Source organism: Zeugodacus cucurbitae, chromosome 3 (assembly GCF_028554725.1).
Source record: "Zeugodacus cucurbitae isolate PBARC_wt_2022May chromosome 3, idZeuCucr1.2, whole genome shotgun sequence".
In the NCBI taxonomy this organism is placed as follows: domain Eukaryota; kingdom Metazoa; phylum Arthropoda; class Insecta; order Diptera; family Tephritidae; genus Zeugodacus; species Zeugodacus cucurbitae.
In genome coordinates, this window is record NC_071668.1 from 69,326,147 (window position 1) to 69,343,641 (window position 17,495).

Sequence of the window (17,495 nt, forward strand, 5' to 3'; positions counted from 1 at the left end):
GGTTGCTGATGTAGATTATTACAATGTTGTAATATATAAATTTTATTTATCAAATCGCTGCAGTTGTCAGTTTATGGAACTTACATCGCTCGTTATAATTGATATAAGAGAGTTAATTTAACTTTGGGATTTAATAATTAAGAGCCGACAAAACTTTGAGTGTGTATTACTCAGAAAATCTACCGCTCTAAACTTTTTCCAGTCAAACCTTTCTTAAATTTATTTTCACGTTGCTCACTGATAGAAAATCAATTCTGTGGCCCGTTTTCGTCCTCTAGTTTGTTTCGACGTACCAAGATTGAGTTATGACAACGAAATTATTCATAAAAAACTTCTTTTAAGTGAAAATGCTTTTGCAGTTATGGCTAATTTCCGATTTCTTCGGAATTTCTGGACCAAGTTGATCCAACAATTGAAATTTTGAAATGTATTATAACCCTTTTCCGTAAAATAAACCAAACTTCACTTCAAATGTACGCGAGTAAAATTATTCAAATTAATATTAGCCTTTTTACCATCAACCCAAAATTACAGACACATTGCTGAATACTTTTACACCCCACAATCGCACATGCGGAAATTATGTGGAAAATGAAAGTTTCAAATTAACTAAAGCGCAAAAAGTCGCAAATGAAAATTTTACAACGTATAAGAAAAGTTGAGGATTTAATAATGTAAAAATAGGCAAAGGGATGAACTGTGAAAGCAAAATGCTTAGCGGCACGAGTTTTAATGCTTTCGTCTCCACAACAAAAGCATACACACACTACATTTTAACAGAACTGAGTATACTCACTCCAGTCCACTCTTCCACCTTTCATGTTGTGCACTTCTCAATCATGCAGGACTCCTTTGTGGCTGGTTTTGGCGTACGTCATCTCATATCCAGCATCTGAAATGGCGGACAAAATGAAAAAATAAAACAAAAACGAAAAAGAGTAAAAAGTGTAAATTGTATAAGAAAATTGGGGCTGGTTGGCGGTAATTTCACAAAATTAGTCAAGTTACAGCACAACAAAACAACCGAAGCATGGGTGGGATAAACATTCAGTAGCAATTATGAATATAACAACGGGCGCACTTCCAGCTGCGCACACAAGAGCTGTAAGCGCTTTTTGATAGTCTTCAAAGCGCTTGAAATGGAAAGTTACAAAAGCCAACACCGCGAAGGTGCTCGCTGTTTGTTTTTTTTTCTTGCTGGTTTATGGCTCAATTTGCGCTTACCGCTGCCTTGATGCCATTATTCTCCTCCGCACGAAACATCAAATGCTCTCACGGTAGCCAGGTCCACAGAGACGACTGCATGGACTCCAGTCATCGGTGAACCACCTGAAGCGAAATGAAAACAAAATTAAAGCAAATAATTACTTTTTCTGATAACGAAATGGACGGAGCTTGAGTGAAGAGAATAAAATGAAAATGTGCGACAACGAAGTACCTTATAGTACCTTATCTTCTATAGATTGGTAGATCGGCCTTTGAGTAGACTATATAGTCTTGGAAGTTATTTGAACACCTAATATGTTCTGTGAAAAGAAACATGTTGGACGAACACTTCGGTTCTTATAGGTTAGATTTGGTTAGGTATCGGTGCTGATCTTTGTGTGATGCTAAAACTTTTAGGTAGTTCTTTGGGCCTATCATGCATTTTTTGGTACGGTTTTGGAGAAGCTAAAGAGAGTCAACGTCGAGATGTTTAAACCTCTTCTTCTTCCAGAAAAATGGGTTCATTGGCGTCCGTCAAAAAGTTTAATTCCATTCCAGATTGTACCATTAAGACGGTCTACTTTGGGGCAGTACATTATTTTGAAGGCCTTTCTATAATTTTTATAAGCCACCTGTTTGTATCACCTTCAATATCTGCACACAATTTATTCTCTGTGAACCCACTCACTTTAAAGTATTTGCAACTGACCCATTGGCCATAAAGAACTTCCATAGTACAAAAATTGTTGTTACAAATTTTTTTAAGTTATTTGTTGTTGTTGGCTAGATTGTTGCAAAAGATCTTACAGTTATACAAAGTTATGCAGTGCACTCATATGCACCCTCGGCTCTCAATATAACAATCACCATTTATCCAGTTTGTGTGCAAACGAGGCAGGAAATTGCGCTAAGGTTTGGTCATAAAACTTTAGCGAAAGTGACAGTGGTGTTGTTACTGGATGCTTGCAAATGAAGGCGCCAGTAGTTGAACAGTTTTTCCTAACTGACTGAATTTCAGTGCTGTTATGGGTGACGCGTTAACAGTAAATGAAGTGGGCGTAAAAAAATCCATTTACGCGTCACAACAATGTTGCCAAGGGCAAAATGTGAGTTGCAAGTAATGTGACGTTGAAAAAAATACCATTAAAACTTAACGAAAGCATTGACAGGAAGTCGAAAGGTATGTCCAGCTAATGACGCAAATATTGTAAATATTTTGAGATAACACTACGTATTAATGGAGATCAGAGTTCATAGGACATTCAATAGCAGTAATGGCCTTAAATGGAAAAATTATTAAAGTAAATACTAAAGAACTAATTGACCTTTACGAGTATAAATTCTAAGTTGATGACAAATATAAAGTGTAATAAATAAATTTGGTTTCACAATTATATTTTTTTAAATTTGTATTTTCTAAATAAAATCGAGAACTTTAACTATTTAACTAGTTGTATACAATTTTGTATTATTTAAGTACTCTTAAAGAGTCTTGCTTAATACTTCGGTACTCTTCATTTTAATTATTGTTCCATCTTTCAAGAAGCAAATATATCTCTGCACTAAAATTGAAACAATGTTCTAAGCAAGCCTATGAATAACGTACTCAAAAGATTGGAATCTAGGCATATTTATAAATATTCAATTCATATTCATGCAACATTTATTAGAGGCTGACATTTTGTTTTTTCAATACTCATATTCATATTCGTTATTGTACTCATTTACATATTTATAGTCATACAAATTAAAATATCATTATATTTTATTTACAGCCCTAATCTTTTTTATACTCATACTAATATCTTTTTTCTGCTAATACATAATCATATTCAATTTAAAATGTATAACTGTAGATATTTTCATCTTTATGTTTCCATAAATAGTAGTCATATATTTGTACCCGTATTCGTATTCATACTTGTCATTTGACTCAAATTCATAATAAGTCACATATTCGTATACATACTGATTTTTTTAAACACGTATCCTTTGCAGTTTTACTAGTTTTAATACTCATATATTTAAAGAACATTCATATTCATATTCATATTCATATTCATATTCATATTCATATTCATATTCATATTCATATTCATATTCATATTCATATTCATATTCATATTCATATTCATACTCACATTCATGCTCGAATTTATATTCGTATTCTAAATCTGAATATCAATACTCATTTACGTACATGACATTATACATAGATATACTTATAATAGTGTTTATCCACAACTTATGCTAAAATAGATTACACTTTGTGTAAATTTAAATCTTGTGGAAGCTGTACTTTTCACTTTTAAAACACTCTTCTAACGGAGCTCTAAACTATTTCGAACGAGCTTAAAAATAAAGTTTTGGCAGGAAAAAACCATTCCACCAAAAAATGTGGAAGTGGCGGCAAAGATGGCATCGACAGCAGACAATGGAAAGGATAAACGTACCAATAGACATATAAGATATAAGCGAATGTTGCCAGTGGCAACAAAACACCACAAAACTTACACTGGCGGACAGGTGTGCGTGTTTCAGAGCAGAGCAGTGATGGGGACCATTGCACGTGGATTCCTCGACTTCTACGCCAGTGAAACGATTTCTACACACTGGTTGAGACATCTTATAGCCTGCTGGCGAAACAGACAAGAGAGATAGAACAATGAAATATACAGAAAATAGCGCATAAAATGAAATAATAAAATATGAGAGAATTTGACATTGTATAAACTGGCAGGAAACATTTAAGATATGTATAATGGGTATCAAGATAGGAACATTTCTATGTATCAATGAAAGTGTAAATTCCATCACAAAAAGAAGGACACGAAGACACACGCGTTGGTAACAGACAAAGCGAAAGTGAGAACAAGGTGCAGTGCTAAAAAGCTCCAGCTAGGCGGGACGACATCACGCAAAATCATTGCTGAATTTAAGTACTCAAGTGGCTGCGCTGCTAGGACGATGTGACTACGCGATTGCAAGAAAATTGGAAATGAGAATATTATACACGCGTTTCTCACAGACTAGAAGCGCAATTGTGTTAGCGCTAGTACGCGCCGTATTCAACTGTTGACAGCGGAGCATTAGCTGAAGAGCACGCGCTCACGAGATGATGAGAGATCAATGAAGTACAATAATACATCCATTAACTATGACAGGGAAGAATCCGACAAGACTTGATTGAATTCTGTCCCAAAGTTCCAAACGCAGATATAAAACTTTAATGAAAAGCAATATTTGACAGAAATTGTGATCCTCTAAAAGAAAGGGGCCTTAAATATGAAATACTACTCGAAGAATTAAATGCAACTTATATTATAATTTCGGAAGGAAGTGATTAAACAAGTCTGAAATATCATCATATACATTCCTCTAGCTTGATTGATATTGAAATACCCTAATAAACAATACAAGCTGAAATACGAAGCTGAAACAAATACCGTTGACTAAGCTACGAAACATTTAATACTACAACTGGACGCGAATTATCAGTACACACAACTTAAAGCAACAAATACAAATTACAACAACAATCAGAGCAATAAAACTCTAATTTGAGCAGCTACAGGCAATAATCACCAAATCAGACATTCACTGGCTTTTTATGGTTCAGCGGCATATCCATGGGATTAATTAGAGCTTGTTGAAACCAAAGCATAAACCAAAACAAAGCCATAAACTCGCGTAATGCCAGTCTTGCTAAACCTTGTGGTAAAATATATAGAAGTGAGTGGAATGGTACCGTGGAAAGAAATAAATAAATTCCCAGCCTTATTTGGGTGATTTAAGCGCTTCCATTATTGGCTTTCAGCAGGCCGAAGAGTGGAATTTTCATAGAGAGAGCCTTAGGGAATTTCGAATGCGCGAAGGGAATTGACAAATTGCGTAAAGAAGCGAGAAAGGTAAAAAAGTGAAGAGGAGTTGAAGCGACAAATCGATTTAAATTGCTTGCAAAGGGGGGAAGATATATACAAATGTGAAAAAATTTATTTGTAAAACAAAAAATGCTTCTGAGAAGTGACTAAAAATACATAAATATATACATGAAATATATAAATACATTTGCACAAAAAAATAATAATTTTTTCGTACTTTTATAAATGTGCTCTCCTCCTGAGGATTATTGAAAGGAAAAGTGTTCTGTGTATCTAACGCACAATTTCACATTTTTCGTTTCCGCAACACGCAAGAGCAATGTACAAATGCTTTGAAATATGTAAAGCACAAAATATATTTATATATCATTAACACATCAACCATTATAACATTTCTTAGCTATTCCAACTCTCAGTTAAGTGCACATTCCTGCGTGTATTGCGTGTCAACTCTTTGTAGTTCTTTATCGACATTTCTTACTTCCTTTAATCACTACCACTTGACTTTGCAGCCTTGAGAACATTAAATATTCGTGCATATGACTCTGCTGTAGACATTTATTTGACCATTGTGTGCTAATGTGTTCATGTCGCACGCGGCGTATGAGTAATCTGTAATGTGTTTGACAGGAGAAATGATTGATTTTCTGTACAAAGAAATCAATTATAGACAACTTACAATCGATTAATAGTCGTTACTCACATTATAATTGTAAATAATAAATGACAATAGGTCGGCAATGTTTGCGACAGCTTGTCGGTATGCTCAGCTAATGGTAATAATTCACATGAATAAATACATTGTTATATACATCATGTCTGTATACATATCAATTAGGCCCTCACTTAGGTACAATTTGATTTCTTATTTGTCTGCAATGATTTTTGACTTGTCCACCATTTCGAATAGATAATGTCACCCAACCTATAATTACTTTTAATTACTCCCTAATGATTTGATTGTCAAACAAATTTGGACAACTTGAGAAGACCATTTATCATACATTTGAATTATTTAGTTGTGATTTTTGTGATTTCTTTAATGAAGATGAATGATATTATTCATATGTGTGACAATAATTGTGGTAGTAATAATGCGTTTTTAATTTGTATGTATTCCAGTAAATAATCGGTTCACATGGTGGGCAACCTTGTCAAGTGGTCAAATATGTGGTCAATATGTTGATTCCAAATTTAAACATTCTTAAATTCAAACCAGGTGATAACATTACTGGCCCAGAAATTCGTATTTCGTATCCATTTTTAATTTTTATTTTTTATTTAGCAAGAAATTTAGTAAGATGGCAACCCAATTTAAATTTGTACTTTAAGCCGAACCATTGAAAACATACCGAACAAATTTTTTCAAGTGAAAGGGCAACTCTTTAAAAAGTATTTTTTTCATGATACATTTTAGGAGAACTCCTCCGTAAGAGTCATATACATCATATTACAATTTCACATGAACTTTTTAACTACTCTGTTATTTGAATTAAATATACGTGACAACTCAAAAACTCTAATTCTATTCTAATATATTTCAAATAAATTTAAAATAATTTTAATGTCTCTTGCCACAATACGGTCCAAATTTTGTGTGCGTTTGAAAGTGGGGCAAAAGCGTACTTGAAATGTCACAGTGATTTGTTACTCAAAACAAATTGACGCAAGAATTTAGTCACAACATTGTGACACATTTCAATTTGTTTGTCTACTTATTTACTTTATTGTGGTGATATTTTTATAAGCAACGGCTTTTTGGCACATTGATTTTTAAATCACAGCCGACGCGCTGGAAAGAGATAACTCTTGCATAAAATAATATCGTAAATAATGCAGATATATATGATATATAAATTATTACATTTTTGGATTTTTTCTCACAAAAAAATATAGCGGAACTCAAGTAATAACACCTCTTTGTAGAAAGATCGCCACAATTTGTAAATAACAAACCACAGCCGTGTTATACTCCAATATCGAATATGAAGAACTGGAAGACGATATCATACCTCTTTACATGAGCTTATGTAATTCTGGGGAGAGTTCACGTTCTCACTTGGCTACCTTGACATTGGCAGATGGTGTCAAATTGGGAATGACTTTGAGTCCTTCTTTTTGATTCATTTCTATTTTTTTTGGCACAACTAAACTGAAACACACACATGTCTAACTTACTGGTAGCGGAAGTTTACTGCAGACACTCGAAGTGTGGTACTTTGAGTCGGATGTCAGCATCCAAAAAACCGCATGACATACTGGCATTTATTGCAATAAATTGAGGTAATCATTTGTAAACATATTGAAATATGAAACATTGCGGCGAGGAGATGTTAAAAAAAATATATATAAATATTAATTGTTAGAGTTTTTTTTACTGTAGTTGTAAATTAAAACAACAAAAAACAATACAGTTATTTACATTTCCCATTTCGTTTACAATGTGATGTATTACAAGATATGTGGCAGTAAACACGAATTGCGTTGAAAGGCCACGTAAAGTGCTTTATTGCCATTCGAAAGGCACTCAAAAAACACAATCACACATACATAAAGACATTACGTTGGTATGTGTGCACAACTGTATGTATTGAGATAGATATTACGTATACGTGATTGTATCTCATGTTGACTGCCAGACAAAAGTTGATTCGAGGAGTTGGAGTGCTTGTGGTTGCGAATGATTTATTTGTTTGGCTACGAACTCATGCGAACAACAATGCGAAATATTAGTCTTATGTGCCATTCTAACATGGACTATGCGTCTGTTCGTGTCTGGAAGAGTTGTCCTTACAAGCGCAGTGGAGTGTAAGCGCTTTTATGAGGCGAAAGAAGGTATACATATATGTAATGAATATATGTAAATGTATGTATCTAAAGAAGTAGTAAAAATAGTACAAACTAGTGAATAACAATAACAATATAATGAAATAAAAAAGGAATGAAAATAAAAATCAAGTAATGACTAACAATAAAATCATTTCAACGCTCGTAACTTTAGTCAATAGCAGCCTTATATCGAATTGCCACACTACTTGGCTTTAATATCAACCGAATTGTATACTTGTTGTGGTATAACTGCGGAAAGCCATTACATTTTCAAAGAATTTTAACCTTGTTATTGACAGTAGAAAAACCAAAAGCAAATATCGGTATTATATTACAGAGAAACAAGGGCTCAACATATTAAATTGCACGCCATTACGGATAGACGGTGCCATTAGCATTGCAGTTGTCGCTGTCAAAAACTTTAGCTACAGTACAAATGAAAATCGCTTCACATTCTCAAAAATGCTTTCAAAAAGTTTGTGTTGAAGGTGTAATTCAAATTGATTTTTAATTTAGACTTTCATAATTTTGCACACACCTTTAATTCAATAATCCCTTTGCATGACCTTGATGAACTGTTACATGACATTTTTTATGTTTTTTTTTAATTCTCACTCACCTGACCCTATATGCACATATCGAGACTGCCCGTTCGGCAGCGTGTGCCATCTTGTAGGCCCGCCGATAACTGTACCATAACAGATAGGGCAGATATTCTGCTGATCTTGATAACCTCTTGGTTTCATAGCAACGAGTTTTCTAGCAGGTCACCCAAAGTATATATGTACGAGTATATACACTTACTTTGGCTTAAACTGCCGATTGAATTGAAATTATTTGGCTATTCGAAAATTATTATAAATGGTACTGAGACGTTTGGTCCACATTTTGCTGAAATAGATCTCACAATAATCAATTCTTTCATCGTATCGACAAACAAATCGATAAAAAATTCCACATCAAATGGTACGCGAATAACGGTTCAAAGATCATCGCCCTTTTATAAAGTTAATTTAGTTATAACCTAGGGATTATACGAATCCCATACATTTGGTTTGCTTTTGTGGATGCCGTAATATTAAAAAAAAAAAAAAATTCCACACATGTGGTGTACCGCTCGTAATCATAAATTTCACATAACTGACATTCAGATCGCGGCGGATGCAACTATCGCCGGACGCTACAGCAACAGTAAATGTATGTTGCACACACTACCCATGGTTATTTGTTGAAGCATCGCAACACTCTCCTGGATGTTAACGCGTAGAGTGTGCCATCGTAGGGCACGTCATTGTAGGCGCTGGTGCGCACGAAAGTCTTGTGGCTCCGGACACAGTTGCATGTTGCAGATGCGATACCTTACGCTCTCGCCCTTGCAGTCGTTTTTGTTGTAGCAACGGCGTATTTGTTGCATTATGTCGCCATCGCAGGCAAGTGAACAGGTCGATCACTCCGATTAGCCGGACCATTGGCCATCTTTGCTGCCCAACGCTGATGAGATGCTGCTGATGCTACTGCTTTTGGCACGCTTTTGCTGCAACATTCACTAAGTTAATAGAGAAAGGGGAGACAACAGCAAAAGCTAAAAAAAACATGGACACATAAATAAATAAGTGCGTTCTAAGGCTACAAGAAATATGACAGCAGTGGCTCGGAGGAGGAGATTTCAAAAAAATTAAATATATTTATTGGGAGAACATGGATAGACTTGTTAGGTCTATTGAATTGTTCGTGTTAAATGCGGGATTAATTTCAGTTGTAATCGGTGAAGTAACTAAGATTATACGCACTACATTGAGCTTAACGCGGCCCATTCTCCCAGGAATATACTATTCAAGGTCTTCCGAGCTCACAGTCGCTCTATCCGGTAATAATCTCTATCCTCGAAAGATAGTCAGCGTAAGTGGAGCGACTTTTATATATATATTTGGTTTATGTGGGTCCTTATAGATCGTATTTATTTATTTGGTAATGAATTTAAATAAATTGATTTAAATCGAGTAGGACTGTAGGTATAAAGATAAGACTGACTTTGCATAGAGTGAGCATAGTACCTTCGAAAAGTGAAGAGCCCAGGAGTAAAAAGGTTAAGTCTTTAATTAATAGTGATTTATTTTTGATTTTGGTATCCTGCCGTATGTATGTAATTTTTGTTAATTATTTGCACTCACTTTAAGTTCATTCTCCAAATCGGAGGCCGTGTTCCATATGTCATTGAAAGCTTGACTAGCGTTCAGATGTTTCACCACTGATGTATTCTCAATAAAAATTGTCATCTAAAAATAGACTAAAAGTACGAAATGCAAATGAGTATGCTAGAAGCAGAGTAATTATATTAAAGTCTTGAAAAAAGGGAAATTTTTCATTTGTAAAATAAGTACACATTTTAAAATCCAGACACACACACGGATAGCGCATGTTACTTGTTATTATTATTTACACCGTTATTGCCCCATAACCCTTACATTTATTGCGCTACGTCAGGCTTTAGTGGTTGTTATTATTACTTTGGATGTTGGTGAGGTTGTTATTATTGTCGCTCTTGGATGTTGCTTAAGTTCCTTCAGTTGTTGTTGTTGACTTTTAAATAATTGATTTGTGTCGTTTGCTGTCAGTCAGTAAGTCAGTCACGTTGCTGCCATTTCGAATTTCGAATGCAAAAACGACTACCACCGTGGTCGAGGCCGAAGTAAAACGGAAACAAGAATATGAGAGTGTCAGTCGCCAACAGTTGCCAGAAGTATAAACTGGATTGGCGGGCTCGACGACGGAGCGTTGTGATAGTCCTGTTAAGGCATTTTAATGGCCCAGAATATTGAAAAAAAAAAACAAAGGAAACAAAACAAATATATACAAATATAATAGGATAAAATAAAAAGTAGTGTAAAAAGAACGTTGTGATGTCTACAAAAAGGGTTAATGATAGTTTGAAGATTTTAAGCAAATTCAGTTAAAATTTTGGTCTATCTAACTGAAGAAGAGATAGATAAATGGCAAGCAAGAGAATAAATTTCAAATGCAAAATAGTAGTGAACAGTAAAAAGGTCTGATAAGGTTTTTGAATCTTTCTCGAAATCGGAGGCAATATTTATCCATTTGACCATTGATATCATAAGAACTGTTCAGGGACGGGACTGAGTTTAAACTAACTGATTTCTAAACTTCATAACTCTCTAAAGTTCTACAAACTAATAACAGAAGGGTCCCTACCCAACGAAATCTACAAAATTCACAATGATGAAACAGTTTAATAGACAATAAAGCATTTAAAATTTTTAAAACAATTTGAGAAAATTACTTTAAGCTGCTATGATATCTCTCAGGCGCTGGCCGCTTTGTATTTCACTCAATAACAATTCAATGTTAATAAATTGTGAATAATTTATGAATTATTAACTTGGAAGCGTGTTGAGCTCTGTCCACTCCACACAGTTTTTCAAATTATGCTAATTGATTATTTATATGCAATAATCAACACATTTCTTTAAAGATTGAAGTAGAAAAAAAGATGAAATTGAAAAGTTAAAGTAAAAGCCTAATACTTTTTTCACAAAAGATAAAATATAAGATGAGTATACATACACTCATAGCTCACACATCATTCACGCGAGCAATAGGGATCATAAATGGAACCTTCAACGATTTCAATTCCGCGCACGTCCTTCCCAAATTGTTATTTGCCTTGCCTGTACAGAAGGGAAGCCGCCTCTGACTAGCAGCAAAAGTTCACTGCTCATTTAAGCATTCCGACAGTCCATTTGGTAAAAACCCAAAAAAAAAAAAAACAGAAAGTATGTTGCAACAACAGTAAAATATATAACCCGTAAACATTTGTTCAGCGCACACTTCGCATAGACCTCCTACCGCTGTGGCATGCAGCAGTCGTCAGGGTATTTGAGCGCTACAAGTGTTGAATAAGAATTTTTGTGACTTCTGCCGACAGCTGGAAATATTATTGGAAAGAGGCAACATAAAATCTAGCATATACTCAGTATTATGTGGGTAGAAAGGAAAATAAATTACCAGTTAAGTATCCATTACAGAATTACTCCATTACTGTGTGGCAAAGCGATGAAGGCATTGAAGGATGGGAACAGGGGTGTTTGATAGTGTCGTTGTATTTTGGTATAAATTTCAGTTGTAGAAGCTGTGCAGGCAAATAAAGCGAGTCCTATATATATGATTTTACAAAGGTTGCCAGTTTAACATGCTTTTTTTTCGTAGGAAACCCGAATTTTCAATATTCCGGTACTTATGACAATAATTAAAAAATCCGACTAAGGTGGCAACTGATTCGATTTAATTTAATATTTGGCTGTTTGTTGATTTAAATACTTCTATATTTTTTCGGAAGTTATTCAACCATCCAACTCTATAATAAGTTTTAGGCAAATTTCCAAAATTTTTGCAAGCCAATAGCTGAATTAAGGAAAAATTAATGTCATGAGCATGTATAACACATACTCGTACATAACCGTATATACAATATCCATATATGCTCGTACGTGTAGTCGTAAGGCCACATAATGTTGCCTATTTATCTTGCAGTGTTATGGGGTAGGCCTTCCAATCGTACCGAGGCTGACCTCACTGGCTCTACGGAGTCTGGCTCTGTGTAACTCTGTACACTCTCTGCAGCTATGTGTACATTGATATCCTTACGTTTGTATGCGTGCATTAAAGGCATGTAAAAATAGCCAACGCTTTGCCTCATTTACCATTCGAATAATTATTTATTTATGAGTTGAAACAGTTTCAATAACTCATTTCGCATGACGCTTAAGTTCAGAAACGTGGCAGAAGTGTTGGAGAATGCAGTATGTGTCGGGAAGTTCAATAAAAGCGGAAAAACAACACAGAAGATGAATGGTGATATATTATGGTGCCAAAGCGAGTGGGGGGAGGAAGTCAATTTTAGAAAAAAAAGTATATGTAGGCACTGAATATTACATTCACAAACATTTACAAATATTAAGACTAAATGTATGTGTGTTTGTAATAGTCTGGTATTTCTTGTTTCTTGTTTCTCTAGTGTGTTTTGAGCAACTTTTTCTACGAAAGTGTCAGTTATTTATGCAAAAAGACAGCAAATGCACAGCTGGAAAGAAGGTAGAAGCCGACTAAATATACTTCAGCATACTGAATATATATGTATAAGTACGCAATCAACTATATACTTGGCTTTGTCGTCTATAAGTATGCTATGTTAATGTGCACGCGTTTGCTATTTGCTGCTTTGAACAAATGAGGAAAATAGTTGAACGGACGGACTTACATATTCAAAAATCTATATTTATCCCAAAATGTGTGTGTGCCCTTTCTCGTACCTAGAAGCAAGAAAAAATATAAATGTTTAACATAAAAGTAGTTATTGGTACCAAGGGTTGCACTTGTCTTTCAATCTTCTTTATTGACATTATTTGGTCAAACATTTTCGTCAGGTTCTAGCAGGACTTTGTTTGGTATTTGTGCTTAGTAGATACCTGGATTTGTGCGAGAGAGCATATTTCATTCACATTTGTAGTCTGATATTTGGACACTATGTATTCTGATTCTATTTTTTATATTCGCTTAAAGACTATTGGATTTATTGAAGATCAGAAAGTATCATCATTATTCTAGACATAATGTCAAAATGTTTGTAGTTGGCATATATTAACCTCAAATTTTGTGAATCTTTATTTTGAGCAAACGAATAAGGTACCTTTAGATCGTAGAGAAGAACCGGAGCACCATGGAATGAAACGATATTCATATAACAAAACATTATTTGAAGTAATCATTATTCACCGTAGTGAGTTGCGTATAGTCCAGGAAAACATCCCTTTACGTCATAGATAGCAAACCAACTGAAAATTTGAGCTAAAATATCTTGAAATGCCGCTGGCGTATTATTATATTAAACAACAACAACAAAGGCACTTAGAAATTTAAAGAGACACTTGTACGCCTTTTAAATGATCGTTGGACACCGTCACTGCCATCAGCCGACTACTAATGACCGAAAGCTATGCCAGTTGGACAAGTGTCTCTGTCTGCTTTGTGTGTTTGTGAATGCACTCGTGTGGTATTAACAGCGCCACCAGACGTTACAATCCGCAGCTTAATGTCAACGTTTCGTATCGTTTTCCGCATTTTCTTCATAAATTTTTATTTAGATTTACCTTTTTTCTGTGTTTGCCCGCTGTAAAAGTGCAAATGGTAAGAGGAAGACCTATGCGGCAATGTGAATGAGTTGTCGTTGCCAACTGAACAATGCTTCGTTTTGCTCTCAGCCTGCTGTCTTTCTGAGCACGGAAAGTGTCATTTGTACGCCGATTTTCTCTATTTTGAGCCGTTTGTGTAGTCGTCTAACAGTCTGCATGGTAGCTGAGAACTTTGTACGCTCCATGGACAAATTCGACTGCAACAACAATATTAGTCTTTAACAGCGATTAGGTTATGGGCACTTATGTCAGTTAAACGGCCTCAGCAGCTGAGGCACAGCTTAGCATTGTTGTTGTCAATGTGTTTTTTGGTCTTTCTTTCTAGATGTGTGGGTGTCGTTTCTAATGCGATTTCTTTAAGTTTCCTCTAAAATTGTTTTTTTTCAGAAAACAATATAACAATATAATGCAAAAATAGAATTAAAGAACTGAGCAGAATCATTCAGAATTAGAAGCTAAAAGATAATTTCCTAACACTGCTTCATCTCCTCTACAAGCTTTCTAAAACTTTCACACACAAAATGCTCGATGACCAAAAAATTGCAAATGTCGTTGCTTCATACTACAGTCAAACTTATGTAATCCTTTTCCATACATCGCACTCTGCGAGTATCCCTTACATAGCAGTGTTGGCAAAAAGGAAGTTTAAGTTCAAGTGTGTTGTTGTAGTAAGGAGACTTGGCATTGTGTTGGCTTTTGAAGGGTATGGAGAGAAAACTGTTAAACATAGGCGAACAAGTTTTGGAAATGGCAAACAAACTATTACAGCAAAAGCAATGCTTACACCACTTGAAATGGATGGCAATGGACTCGCACGGGTTGAAGTTGTAAAAAACATATGGCGAAACGACTGGCGCATGCAACATTTAAAAACTCGAAAAGCGTTTTTGGTAAACTATTTATGTCTAGTTCTCGTACATTACATATACCATATAAGTTGCCATATCGAAACATTCGAACTTTATTTATTTCGAGTTTTTCATATCGTATGTTTGTAGGTACTATATTTTCTTTACAAACCCTTAGCGAACCGTTTCCCGATAGAAGAAGTTGATGACAAACCTGACATAAAACAGTTTTATTTGATCCATCAAGTCATTGGTGTTAAAACTTTGATTTTCAAATGAACCATTAAAACTTCTGATGCAAAACCATCGATATTGTTTCAAATTATTAAATTATAACGTTGAAGGTTCTTCTACGTTGGAACCCTACCAAAACGGATCTTTCTCCCTCAACAACTTCATATTTCTAACTATCCACACAGATTTTTCTGATTATATTGATTTTCTGATCATTTCAATAAATCTTATTATTTTCGATTGGATTTCAATGAACTTCACAAACTCCAGCTTTTAGAGAAAGTGTTGAACCAAGCAAAATTTAGAGCAGTAAAATTGTTTGATGCTGATCCAATTTCTTTGCATTCCATTCAAGTAACTCCTATGAGCAATCTACAAGATGAATGAAACTCTAATAATTTTTGGATCCAAAGGGGGATCTGAAGATGTCAAGGGTTGAAAAACACTCTCCCGTAATCTCTTGATCTCACTAAAAATCTCCTTAGATGCGTTGAGTATATAAATAATGTTGGTGAAATTAGTCCCATTACAGCTAAAAGTGAAATGAAATGGGTTTTAGGATTAGGATATATTGAATACTACTTTTTCTAATTGATATATGTACCTCTTCAAACAAATTTGTGACCGTTCCAAATATTATAATACAGTCCGAATTGGTTCTTTGTCGTCACGCTCTTTTGACAAATCTTTGGTCACACTATGTCATTCATTTTCTTTCGCCATTCTTATGATTTGATTTCCTTTTCTCCTGTTTTGCTATCGAAATTTTCAACACACGCAAAAGAATAATGAAAACCGTGTTTGCTTCGTTTCGACTGCAATTGCCAGACTAATTTATCATTTTGATAAATTACGCAAATTGTTAAACAGCAAAGAAAACGAAGGGAAAAGAAAAGAAACAAACTAAAAGTCAACAATTGAAAAGGCAAACTCAATTCTTCAAGTAGCGTAGAAGTCTGTATTTGAAAGAGAATGTGGAATTTGTAATCTTTTTAAGATGAAAACTCAATATTCGGCATGAAAAGTTCGAAAATCTTTCAATACGAAAAATCACATCAAAATAATTGCACTTTTGTGAATGAAAGAATTTCAGGAAAGTGGGACTTAAACAAATTTAAAAAGGAAAGTTTTGACTATTGTAGATTAGAACCCTTGATAATTAATTGCTTTGAGAAGACTTTTGTTGGCCATTTATACTAATACTGCAATGTGGGTTGCAAATGCAAAAAAATGAATAATTACGCAATAAGAAAATTTCAAAAATGTTTATGCCCGGTTTCACAGTCAGTGCTTAGGTTGTGCTTATGATAAAACAGAAATATTGCGTTTTACAGTTCATACTTAAGTTCCGCTTAAGTACTGAAAATGGGAGACTTAAGCAGTGCTTAAGTAGCAGCTGATTTTTGTTTTGAATATTGACTTATTTGTCAAAAAAATAAAATAAAAATTATTTGCTGAAAAAATTTTTGGAATCTCTTGCATTCAATGAGGGTTATATGCTTTCCTGCGAGTTGCAATAGGTGCCCCCACTCGCTTGCGGTGAAATTCGGTGTCCTTTTATTGTTTCCATCCATTTCCCAGATTCTAAATTTATTCGTCGCAAAGTTATTTTTCATCAGCAATAATTTCAATTTGTCAGATGGTATTTGTAAACAAATGTTTTTCATTGTGCTGCCATATATCATAATAGAATTTTATAGAAAATAAGCATCGACTGTGAAACGCAAATGACTACTCAGTCAACAACAATGCTTAGCTAAGGTTTTATTTGGGCACAACTTAAGTACGAACTGTGAAACCGGGCATTAAACATCAAAGTATTTGTTGGATTTGCGTTATAACTATTATTATTCCGAGTAATTTAAAAAAATTCCTTGTAATTCAACACCTTGTTGCATTTTTCCTATTGCATTTTTCCTATTAAGATATATTTTCCTTTTCTTCGTGTGTGATTCTATTGCAGATATCTACAACTTTGCTTCCGCCGTTTTCCAATAGATGTCTCTAGGGTCAAGCACTGGTCGATTAAATCGAGTTGTTTTTTTATATCGATCTTGGACATTTGTGTCAACATTAACCCAACAAAATATTTGTAGAGATCTTATTCTCAACTGAAAATGTCACTTTTTGAGGCAAATTCTCGACATTTGCGGGAAATTTTTTTAGTTCCAAGAAAAGTGCGGCTGAGGCTCATCGACATTTGTAACCGTGCAACCACACTCACGAAACAACCAACCCACTTGAACTCACGAACAGGAAGAATGTTCACGTCTGTAGGAAGGCTCTTAAAA

General features: G+C 34.6%; 1 long non-coding RNA gene across 2 annotated transcripts in view; it reads right to left on the bottom strand.

Moving 5' to 3' along the window:
• The window catches only part of LOC105220073 (uncharacterized), a 35,393-nt gene extending 25,190 nt beyond the window's left edge, over nucleotides 1-10,203 (bottom strand). Inside the window, exons 1-5 of one of the 2 annotated variants that reach the window (XR_008470496.1) lie at nucleotides 10,088-10,203; nucleotides 9,062-9,462; nucleotides 3,721-3,839; nucleotides 1,225-1,329; nucleotides 797-892 (exon numbers count right to left, since the gene is read on the bottom strand). This is a non-coding gene — a long non-coding RNA (uncharacterized LOC105220073). The remainder of the gene's footprint in view (nucleotides 1-796; nucleotides 893-1,224; nucleotides 1,330-3,720; nucleotides 3,840-9,061; nucleotides 9,463-10,087) is intronic. The other variant, XR_008470497.1, reaches the window with a different exon arrangement.
• Nucleotides 10,204-17,495: the final 7,292 nt, after the last annotated feature.